This window comes from Ictidomys tridecemlineatus, chromosome 4, assembly GCF_052094955.1.
Source record: "Ictidomys tridecemlineatus isolate mIctTri1 chromosome 4, mIctTri1.hap1, whole genome shotgun sequence".
Taxonomy (NCBI): Eukaryota; Metazoa; Chordata; class Mammalia; order Rodentia; family Sciuridae; genus Ictidomys; species Ictidomys tridecemlineatus.
In genome coordinates this window covers 198,702,756-198,714,861 of record NC_135480.1, presented here as the reverse complement: position 1 = coordinate 198,714,861, position 12,106 = coordinate 198,702,756, and the positions used below count along the sequence as shown (strand labels likewise).

At 40.1% G+C, this 12,106-nt stretch overlaps 1 non-coding gene and 2 pseudogenes across 1 annotated transcript; 1 reads left to right on the top strand and 2 right to left on the bottom strand.

The window, feature by feature from the left end:
* Window positions 1–248: 248 nt before the first annotated feature.
* Window positions 249–322, bottom strand: Trnav-cac (transfer RNA valine (anticodon CAC)). The gene has a single exon. It is a non-coding gene; the product is annotated as a tRNA-Val (tRNA).
* Window positions 323–8,890: 8,568 nt separating this feature from the next.
* On the top strand, window positions 8,891–10,057 carry LOC101958267 (protein regulator of cytokinesis 1-like; annotated as a pseudogene).
* Window positions 10,058–11,358: 1,301 nt separating this feature from the next.
* Window positions 11,359–12,106, bottom strand: LOC101957980 (thymidine kinase 2, mitochondrial-like; annotated as a pseudogene).

Sequence of the window (12,106 nt, the reverse complement as noted above, 5' to 3'; positions counted from 1 at the left end):
GGTAGCTTCTCAGCAAGGTGGGTAAACAACAAAAAGGGGGGGACTTTATTGGAATTTAATATTGAACATTCAAAGCAGATCAGAAACTCAGGAGGTTGGATACAATAAAACAAGGAAGAAATTCCCAACATACCAGCTAGAGAAGTCCCTCCAGGGGCAAAGTGGAGGGACAAGGGAATTAAAGAAATGAACTTTTTAAAATATTAAAACAAATGAGCTTTGGAATATTTTATTTATTTTTATTTTTTTTGTGGTACTGGGGATTGAACCCAGGGCCTTGTGCATGTGAGGCAAGCACTCTACCAACTGAGCTATATCCCCAGACCTTGGAATACTTTATTTTTTAAAACTTTAAAAAAGTTTAAATTTTTTCTAATTAGTTATACATGACACTAGAATGCATTTTGACGCATTGTACTCAAGTGGAGAACAACTTCTCTTTCCTCTGGCTGTGCAGAGTCACTCCAGTAGTGTAATCACACATGTATATAGGGTAATAATGTCCATCTCATTCTACTGTACTTCCCATCCCCACAACCCCTCCTCTCCCTTTATTCCCCTCTGTACAATCCAAAGTTTCTTCATTCTTCTCTAACCCCTGCCCCACTATGGGTCAGCATCTGCTTATCAGAGAAAACATTTGTCCTTTAGTTTTTTTAGGATTGGGTCATTGGAACTCACATTTTTAGGAGGTCTGTATTATGTCTGGTATGGAGAGTTTAGAGATCAAAGACACTAAAAGGCATGCTGCACAATATCCTTGTGTGGGAAATAAGCTGCCATCTCTCCAGGCTGCATGCAGAGGAGGGAGGAAGGAAGCATTTTGTAGCTGTGGAATTTAGGCCTGCAGCTAGGGAAGGTGATTCCTGGAAAACCCGAGTTTGCCCCAAAATATGGACCTAGCAAACTCACACAGCATGACATAAAGTGTGCTTAAATGACCAGGAGAAAATCAAATGTGGAGAGAGGTTTACATGGGTGACTACTGGTCATGGAAACCTACCTGGCTCTCCCCTTCCCCCTCCAACCTGGCTGCTTGCAGGACTGGGAGAAATGCACCTGGAGGGGAATTTGAAATGGCAGGGGCCTGAATGATTGAGTTTGGATACTGAACCCGAGACTGGGAAATGTGGGGTCTGCAAGTGATGTAGTGGACTAAGAACTGGTTCCTCCACCACATGAGTGGAACCCAGGGATGATCCTTGGGATGAAGTCTTCCAAGGTGGATTGGCAATTGCTAGGCTCTGGAGGTGAGCTGATTTAAAGTCTCCAGATCAACTGGCATTCAGTGAAGAACCTGGAGTCCACCTAAGCCTAACCCCCACTTCCAGGAGTTCTGCCTACAGGATTACCTCTCTCACTTTAGCAACCCCACCCAAGACTGCTGAGAAGGGAAGCTGAGAATTTTTTGAACTCCAAGGGACACAATTCTTTAACTTTTCATTGAGATCTTTTTTTTCTTTTTCTCTGTTTTATTGTGACCTTAATGGTTCATGGGTTTTTATACACATTTGTGATTTTTCCCCCTCATCTCTAGCATTTTTAAAGCCAGTTATTTTTCATGGATCAGTATTTTGAGGACTAGGGTATTTGATTAGTATATTTCAACTTGTTTTGTATTATTTTATCTTTATTTATTTTTACACCTTCATTTTACTTATTTTTTTATGTGGTACTGAGGATCTAACCCAGGGCCTCACATGTGCTAGGTGAGTGCCGTACCACTGAACCCAAGCCCTTATTTTTATTTTTTTAATTTTTACTCCCCATATAAATATTCTCTCTCACTTATCTGTTTCCTTTGATTCTCCTTCTCTTTTTTTTCTGCTAACAGCCAATCTCTATTGTTCTGTCTTTCACTCTTCCTTTAATTTTTTACTTCTATCTTCTCTCCTCCTTCCTCATAATCATCACATTCTACACCACTTCTGTTCTCTCACAGTCTACCATTCAAAATTACAAACCCTTTTGAAAATTTACTGTTTTTACTGTGGGCAGCAATTGATCATATCATTCATTGTGACAAGTAGCATTGTAGATGTCATAGCAGGAACCATTTGGTTTAATCCTATATATTGTTTACAATTATTATTGTTATTATTTGTCTCCTCCTAAATGGTAAGGTACTGGAAACCTGTAGGGACACTACAAGTCCACAGGGTAGAAACTCTACTACCTCAGATATATACTGTTAGGTGGGTAAACACACAAACATGAAAGGGAACAAATCACCGCAAATAAATCAGGATACTTCAATAACAGAATCAAAGACACCACAGTGGAAATGTCAGAGAAGGAATTTAGAATGTACCCAAACTGATCTGTGAGGTAAAGGATGATGTAAGGAGTAAAATCAGAAAGAAAATAAAGAAAATGAAAGATAACTTCAATAAAGAGGCAGAGATTATATAAAAGGAATTAACAGAAATCCTTGAAATGAAGGAAACAATAAACAAAATTAAAAATTCAATGGAAAGTATCTCCAACAGACTAGACCACTTGTAAGACAGAACCTCAGATAAAGACAAAATATATACTCTTGAAAATAAAGTCAGCCTCACAGAGAATATGGTAAGAAACCATGAACAGAACTTTCAAGAAATAACCTGAAAAGAGCAAATTTATGATTTATCAGGATAGATGAAAGCCTGGAGATACAAACCAAAGGAATGCAGAAACTTTTTAATGAAATAATATCAGAAATTTCCCCAACCCTAAAGAATGAAATGGAAAATAAAATAAAGGGGGCTTACAGGAACCAAATAGACAAAATTACAACAGACCCACACCAAGGCACATTATTATGAAAATGCCTATCATAAAGAATAAGGATAGAATTTTAAAACTGCCAGAGAAAAACGACAGGTCACAGTTAGAAGAAAACCAATATAATCTCAGGATATTTCTTATCTCAGACCCTCAAAGCTAGGAGGTTTTTGAATAATGCTTACCAAGCTCTGAAAGAAAATGGATGCCAGTCAAGAATATTATACCCAGCAAAATTAAGCTTCAGAATTGCCAATGAAATAAAAACCTTCTACAGTAAACCAAGTTAAAAGAATACACAACCAGAAAGCCTGCACTACAAAACATCCTCAATAGAATATTTCATGAAGAAGAAATGAAAAATAAAAGTGAAAACCAGCAAGGGGAGGAAATACAGTACAAAAATTTCTCTTTGCCAATCAAAGAGAAATTAATTCAAATTAAAAACCAGAAATAAATCAAAATTATAGGGAATAAAAATCATTTCTCAATAATATCAGTGAATGTAAATGGCCTAATCACATCAATCAAAATACATAAACTGGCAGATTGGAATAAAAAAGAAGACCCAACAATATGCTGTCTCCAAAGAGACTCACCTCATAGACAAAGACATCCACAGACTGAAGATAAAAGGGTAGAAAAAGAATATCACTCATATGGATCAAGTAACTAAGAAGGGGTTTTTATTCTCATATCAGATAAAGTGGAATTCTGGCCAAAGTTAATCAGAAGGGACCAAGAAGGTCATTTTATACTGCTTAAGGGAATTATACATCAATAAGACATAACAATCGTAAATATTTATGTCCCAAACAATGGAGCATCCATATACATAAAACAAACACTTCTCAATTTCTTTTTTTAATGTTTTCTTTTTAGTTGTAAATGGACACAATACCTTTATTTTGTTTATTTACTTTTATGTGGTGCTGAGGATTGAACTCAGTGCCTCACACGTGTGAAACAAGTGCTCTACTCCTGAGCCACAACCACAGCACCACATTTCTCAATTTCAAAAATCAAATAGATCACAACACAATAATACCGGGGACTTTAACACACCTCTCTCACTGCTAGATAGATCCTCCAAACAAAAACTAAGAAGCTACAGAACTAAAAAATACAATTGATAATTTAGACTTAACAAACATGTATAGAATATTTCTTTCATCAATGACTGAATACACTTTCTTCTCAGCAACACACAGATCCTTCTCTAAAATAGCATGTTAAGTAAGCTATCACATACGTTGGCATACAATTGCAATATTAACTGAATATATTTTTAGCATCTGTAGAGTTGTTTTGATAGCTCTGTTTCCACTGATATTAATTTTTGTGTTCTTGCTTTTTCTTGATTAGACTTGTTAGATTTTTCTCAACTTTTAGCTGTATTATTTCTTTTGTATTTCATATATTTCTGCTCCTTCTTATTTTTTTCCTTCCAGCTACTAATTTGAAAATAATTTGATTGTTAAACTAGCTTCTAACTCAAGTACTTTTAAGTTATAAGTGTTCATCTGAGTACTGTTTCATCCCAGATTTTATTCTGATATTTTAAGCTTTTATTATCACTTAGTTCAAAGCACTTTAAAAATATATTTTAGCTGTTGATAGATCTTTATTTATTTATATGCAGTGCTGAGAATTGAACCCAGTGCTTCACACATGCCAGGCAAGTACGCTACTGTTGAGCCCCAGTCCCAAACTTCTTAAATTTTCTACTTGTCATTTTTGTGTATAGTTATCTATAAATAACAAGTAGGCCAAGGTGGCTGATAATGTTGTTAAGCCTTCTATATCATTACTCCTTCCAGCAAAGTGAGGGGGCTTAAAATCTCAAAATATGATTGGGGATTGTCTATTTTAAATTTTAACTTCATGTATTTTGAAATTTTATTATTAGGTTACATAAACATTTAGGATTGTTATGCTTTCTTGAAGAAGTTACCCTAATATGGTTATGAATTGTTCCCATTTATCTCTGAAAATCTTTTTTCTTGAAATGTATTCTATGTTAAAGCTCTACTTCAGATTTCTCATGCTTACTTTCCCCATCTTTTGCTTTTAACCTATTGGTGTACTGATATTTAAAGTGTGATATGTATAGAGCATATGGTTATTGTTTGCTTTTTATACATGTTGAACATTTATACCTTTTAAGTACAATATCTAGTTCATTTATATTTAAATTAATTATTGATTTTGTTGAAAAAAAAAAGAACACCTGTCATGAAGGTCAGTGGAAAATTGGGTAAATGATAGGTTTGATGATAGAATATTTCTGGAGAACAGTCCTGGTGTCAGACTCAGAGAGAAGATTGTTGGAATGCTTCTGTTGCAATTGTTTATTCTCTCATTTATCATATGGTACACAATAACAGATTTATTTTATTGTTTGTAAACACCTTTTGTTTTACAAATAAGAGTTCTGTCATCACTAGGAAAAAAAAGATTTGGAAGTAGTCAATTAAACTTGAAAATGAAGAGTAAAAAGAGAGTCCTTGTCTTTTCAGAGATTAAGAATAATAAAAGTAATAATAATAGGAAATCGTGTGGTTTTGGTGCAAGACCAGAGAGTAGGTGGAAAATAGTAGATAACCTAAAGATTTAGAGCAAGTCCAACATTTATATAAGAACAGGAAAATGGTGGCATTTAAAAGCCAAGTAGGAAAAGATGGAATATTTGGAAGTGTTAGAAAGACTGGTTAATTATATGGAGCATAACCCAAGAGAATTGCTATCTAATTGCTATACATCATGTATAAAGGTGGATTCCAGATGGATTATGGTTTTACATGTGACATATAAATCTATCAAGAAAATAGAAAAAAAAATTTATAGGAGGCTATGAGTTAAAAGGGGAAAAACTTAAAACAAGATTCCCAACATTAAAAAAGCTAAAAGGCAAATATTAAATCAGTTACATCATAATTATGAATAAAACAGATATGAAAAACTAGGAAATAATATTTGCAATATTTAACAGAGAAGGTACTAATAACTAGAATATGCATTGACCACTTTTACTTCAGTAAGAAAAGTGTAAGAACTCCAATGAAGAAGTGTTCAAGAAAGCCAGAGGGCTAACAAGTGTATGAAGAGATGGTCAAATTGACTCTTATCCAAGAAATGAGAAAGTAAGCGATGTTTCACTTTCTATTTGTCATCTTGGCAAACATTAGAAAGAAGAACAAGGAAAACATTGGCAGGGATGTGAGGACGTTGAGACCTCTAGGCACTGCAGGCAGGAATGTAGACTGGTGTGATACCCTCAGGAACAAAGCGCTTGTCAGTATTTGGGACCCTACAATCCTGCCTCTAGATGTGTATTTCTGAGTGATTCCCAAGCAGGCATATAAAAGCTCAAGGATGAGGATATTTTTGCACTGTCATTTGCAGCAGTGGGAGGTCTGAGGCAATTCGGGTACCCATCAATGGCTGGTAAACACGACAGAGGTGTACCAAGGGGCTGTTTAGAAGCAACATCAGTAGATTTTAAAAACATAATTTGAGTGAAAAGAATATACGGAAATCTACGACAATGTACTTTATGTAAATTAAAAATGCAAAAAATCTAACAAGTGTTATCCATACGCAAAGTGAGACCTTAAGCACATGAGAATAGGAAGATCCTGGGAGTGGGGAATGAGCATACAAGGTCGTGGGGGATCGAGGAAGCTAACATTAAAGTGGCCAGGTGCTGGTAATGTGCCATGTGGTTCATTCAACTCTTTGTATTTGAAGTCTTTAGTAGAACTCAAGGGATTTCTTTTTTTTTTTTATTCTGTTCCTCAAAGCATGAACCCATCAAGAACAGAGATGCCAGGTCATATAGCTGAAATATTGCCAGTAAAGAGAGTCCACCTCCTAAATCATACTCTTGAACCCTTTTAATCACAACTGGATAAATTTATATATCCTGGGTGGAGATTCATGAGCCAAGGATTCTACTAAGCCTGGAAGTACCAGCCTTCTCCGTCAGCTAATGTCACTGCTAATGATGTTAGTGAACTTTGCTTTCTCAGGTTAATTCACTCAATACATTTTCACTGACTTCTAGGAGACAACCTGAGCACCAAGGACACAGAAAAACAGATACATGACAGTTGTTCTGATGTTTGAACACAGTGACTGTCCCCAGGCCTCTTTCCTAGGTAAAATTTCCCTAGCTGCTTTTAATCCTTACCTTAGTATTTTGTTAGCTACCATCAGGCACAGGTGAAGCTCCCTGGGTGGTGATTAAGTATTTCTTTTTATAGTGTAAAGTCATGGGGGACAATGTCATTTATGAAATTCTATGTTATTGGGATGGAAATAAACATATACAAACTTATCTATTTCATAGCTTTCCAAATTGTGTTCTTTGGGAGATTTACCACCATCTAAAAATGGTTGGGAGGCTGAGGGCAATGCTAATAGAGGGGATCTAGGCCTCTAATTGGGTAAATTCTATTTTTGTATTGATATATTGAATAACTGCATAAGAAGTTGCATGAAAATGTGATTGGAATAATATACTTATCTGTGAAAAACTGAGGCTCAGAGAGGGGGTGATTTACCCAATACCATAAACTAAGTTGTCAATGGGAGTGGTATGAGCACGCAGGCCACACCAGGTTTCTCTTCCTTTACTGCTCGCATGCGTGAGCTTATGGTCCGTGCTGCTGTGAAGATCTTCAGAGGTTGAGGTGAGAACATAGAATCTGAAGATTTCCTTAACATTCTTGGCTTTGGGGACAATCAGAAGCCAGGCTGGATCAACAGAAGCTACAATTATCCCTTCCAAGTACAGAACCCCTTTTCTTTGGGACTAACCTGCTAATATTATGTAAATGCAGGAGAAACCAGGGAATGTGAAGCCTCTGGTTTTAAAAGCTAAGGCAGCGTGCCTCAAGCTTAGGAAGCATAGGCAGATGACCTGGTTTATATTCTCAGGCACACGAAGCCTCAGATTCCATCCATACTTGCAAAAAGAATATGCCATACAAAAGAATTCCTTGATTTCTAACGTGCTGGGATCGAGGACTTGGGTATAGTGATGTAGAGATTAAAGATAAGAGTACTTACTCAGAAAAGGATCGGTGACCTCCAGAATGGCTGTTTGAGGGTCCAGGCATCCTCTCCTCACTAACATTGACTGAAGGAAGGGGAGGGGGCAGGGGGAGGGCAGATCTCTCAAAGCAGGCAAGGGAGGAAAGGGCCCAGGTTTGGTGTGGGAGGTGACAGGATTCACTGTACCCTGGGAGTCGTGTGAGCCATGGTCACGTCAGTCACTCCCTCTCTTCCTTTAGGGTAGGAATCCTGCAAACATGTCCCAAGCATGAGGAACATGCAGCTTTCCCCACTCCCCAACTATCATCATTGGCCCCTTCAGGTTTCATCAAATGGTGAGGAAGCGTGGGGACTTGGAAGGAGGGGATTGCTCTTCAGGTAACCTCACCCCAGAGAGGCAAGCAGTCTTTCCATCCACCACCCGAGGGAGCTCATTAAGAAGGGAGACTTGGGAGAAGAGTGGGGACTGTGGAATCTCAGTATTCACAATTTTTTTCAAACCTCAGATAATTAATGACTTGCTGTCCTTGTGATTTTGAAAGAGTTCAAGGTCGATAAGTAGCAAAGACTTGGGCCCGGGCCTGTCCCTTGAATGTAGGGGAGGACGTGTGATGCCATGGAAATGATCCTGGGAGTGAAGGTTCCTGAGCTCTAGTCAGCCAATCAGTGGCTGTGATTTTGGGTGAACTCATAGCCTCTCTGAATTTTAGAGTTCTCATCTATAACATAGGTGTAGTGGTACCAGTAAATCAGACGGCATTGTCTGGAGAATTAAATAAACTCAAGCATAAGAGTATTTTCACATAATAACCTACTTCCACTGAGTGAGACTGCCAGGGTGAACGGCTGGTGCTGAGCTCGGATTTTAGTGGAGGAGGTTGGGGGTCTGGATTCCCGGGGCTGCATTGCCATGAGAAGTGAGGTACTGGCAGAGGAATCCACAATGGGTCTCCAGAAGGCCCTACGTCACATTCGGGAAATATGAAAACTGATTGGCATTTCAGAGGACCAGTGGTTGTGAAGAACTGAGGTTGTCAAGAAGCCTATCAAAGAACTCTTGGATATGATGATTGCTGAAGAAGAGAACCCGAAGGAAAGATTTGTCAAAAGCATATCCAGACACCCTGTGAGGTCAGTTTCGTATCCAGCCATTTCAGGAAGAAGGAGAAATAACTATCTTGCAACTAGAAAAAGTCTGCACACTCAGATGCAATTGATGTGAAAACCAAAAAAAGGAGAGAAAACACGAACTGAACCTATTTCAAGAACAAGATCACGAACTGGGTGAATGTCTTGGTATGTCCCACTGTGACATGGACAGCACCTCCGTTCCCCGCTTAGAAGAGCTGAACCAGTTCAGACAACATGTGGCAACTTTGAGGGAAGCAAAGGCATCGAGATGTGAAGAGTTTGGCAACATAAAGAGACAGATCGTACTGTAGATGGAAGAATTAGATCACACACCAGACACAAACTTGGAAAAATATGTGGTGTGTGAAGATGAAGACACCTTTTGATTGTCTTTGGAGAATATTGCAACACTATAAAAATGTGAAAATCATTAAATGAAGCAGCGTGTAAGGGTCTACATGCTCAATTCAAGAGTTCTGGGCTAGCCCTTTTCCTGAAGAAAAGAGAGAAGCTGTGGCCACAATTGTGGCTGGGTCTAAGACCAAGGTCAGGAAGGCATGCAATTAGAAGTGAATTGGTCTTAAAAAAAAGTGGATCCATTGGAAGGACTGAAAATGCAAAACATGAAGAAAATGATTGAGGCAATTTGAGTGGAGCTGTTCATTACAGGGACGTGTTTTTATACCCAGGAGCAGAGATGAGCTTTTGCCCCTTACTATGCTAAGGACTACACAGAAACCCTGCTTCAGCTGCATGATGCTGAGATTGTGCAGTTAAGAAACTACTGTGAAGTTCATAAAGAACTGTTTGAAGGTGTCCAGGGGTGGGAAGAGAGCTGGTGGCTTCTCCTAGAGTTTGAGAGAAAGCTTCAGATCCAAGTCAATTTACAAAGCGGGAAGGAAATCTAAAAGAAGAAAAGTAATGAGTCAAGCTCCAGATAACACTCCCTAAGCAGGAAGAGGAACTGAAGATACAGATTGAAATGTGGAAAAAGGAGGAATCAAAGGTATTTGTGGTGAATGGGCCGAAATTTATGGAGTACATGACTGAACAAAGGGAGATGCACTGATTGAAGATCACCTGGTACCTGTTGAGAGGCTGAGTGTGCATGCACAGGTGTGCATCCTGGGGGGTGGGGCACAGGCCAACCAGCTGATGCATTTCTCTGGAGTTTCCAACAATCCTTACACATGCTTCATATAGTTTCCTGTTGCTCTCCACCCACCTCCCAAAAGTCAGGAGCAGCACTGTTTCAAGAACCTTTGTTCACCAGCTGGCAGAGGAATCCACAGTGTGTCTGACTTTCCTGTCCAGACTGCCCCCAAAGGGAATGTTTGTCCTTTCTTTTGCTTCCTACTTGGTTCAGGGCAGGTGTGCCTTCTGTGCGTCATCATGGCTGGACCAAGTTATTTTCTGAATCAGTGAAGGTGGTTTCATGCTCTATGGCCCAAAGTGCCCCCTTGGGTGGAAAAACATTTTAAAAAGACCCAAGGCCACTTTTGTCTCTCTTCCTGGGCCACAAAGGCTCAGTAATTCCCAGGGCAACAAGGACAAAAGGGAGTGGCTGAGCCTTGAAGCCAGGGCTGGCTGTCCCTGGCCGCAGCTTAGAACAGGGCAAAGTGGCCAGGCCTCAAATGCTATTTCCCTAAGTGGAACTGGCAGCAGTTCAGAGAGGAGACTGGGCACTCATCAGGAGATGACACATGGTTCCTCTGTGGTCATGGAAGTCCAGATGACAAGGGGATTGAGGGACCACAGCCTCATGTTGGGAAACCTGTGTTCCAAACATTGGGACCAAACCAAAAAAGTGCAATTCTATGCAAAGTCTAGAATTGCTGATCATCCTTGAGAACTGTTCAGAAACAAGATGAGGTCAGCTGTACTCACTACCAGTTCTCCTCATAAAGACGCAAAGGTCTGTGGCAAGGAAAGGCAGACTTAGGAGACAGGGCTTAGGACAAGGCAGGCTGGGTTAATAGTCTGAATGGTGCCAGCTCTACTGCACATTGGCTGCGTGATCCTGGGGAGCCCCTTAACCTCTTAGCTTCAAATTCCTGGGCTGGGATATAAGGCTGCTATTTCACTTCTGGTGGTCTGCGTGTACAGAGCCCAGCATGACACCCAGCACACAGCAAATGCTGCCCTGAGAGGGGATGTGAGGCTACAAAAAACAAACCATTGGTCGCGCTTATCATTTACCCATGATGAAGACACTAGGAGAAAAGACCACTAGGAAAATAAATCTGGTCAGATAAAAGACCAGCTGGAGAGTGGATTTTTCCAAATTGCTGCTAACAGCTAACTTGGCCACTATAAGGGTTTTTCCTGACATGATCCTACAGATGTCTCCACCTGTGGGCCATGCTTCCAATTCTCTGGAGTTAATATCGGGGTCAGTTTTGTTCAAAGAGTTCCAGAATTTTCCTCCATGTTGTAGTCAGCCTCAGTCACCACAACAGGGGCTGCCACAGGGAAAAGGCTTCCTGTGACGAGCCACTCCTCATGGAGCTGGTGAAGAGCACCCAGGTACTGTAGTGGAATGTCAGTCCTCCTCTGGCCTGCACCTCAGTCTTTCATCTCTCCTAACAGGTCTCAGAAGTGGTACAGAGATACATTATCAGGTCAATGGACACATCAGTGCTCCTCAGGATCCAGTCAAACCATTCAGAGAGAATCACATTGTCCACTTCAGGTACCTTCCCTCTTCTGTACAGGTTTTCTACAAAAATGTGTCTTGTGCTGTAAAATGACTTTTCCATCAGTCATACAGGACATCTGAGGATGAGTGGGCCGGTCCAACATGGTGAGCTGCACATATGTCTGCAGTGGGAGACCCTATTGATGGGCATCATGGGACATCAGACCCAGGGGATTGTGGCCATGGACATTTCTCCATTTGGGTACAGGCTCCATAATACCTTGATGTCTGTCGTGTTGGAGAAGAACTCCAGCCATGTTATCTTCCCACTTGCAATTTTGCTCTCCACACGGATCACTGATATTTTTCTTTTTGGTTTTCTCTATCTGGAGGCCAGATGTGTTGCTGCTCCCCCACCCTGTGGCCAGGAGCCTGAGGTGGGACTCCTGGTGTCCTCAAGCCCCATGCTGCATGGCACTGGAGCTCCCAGCTCTGCAGCGGCTGCAGCAGCAT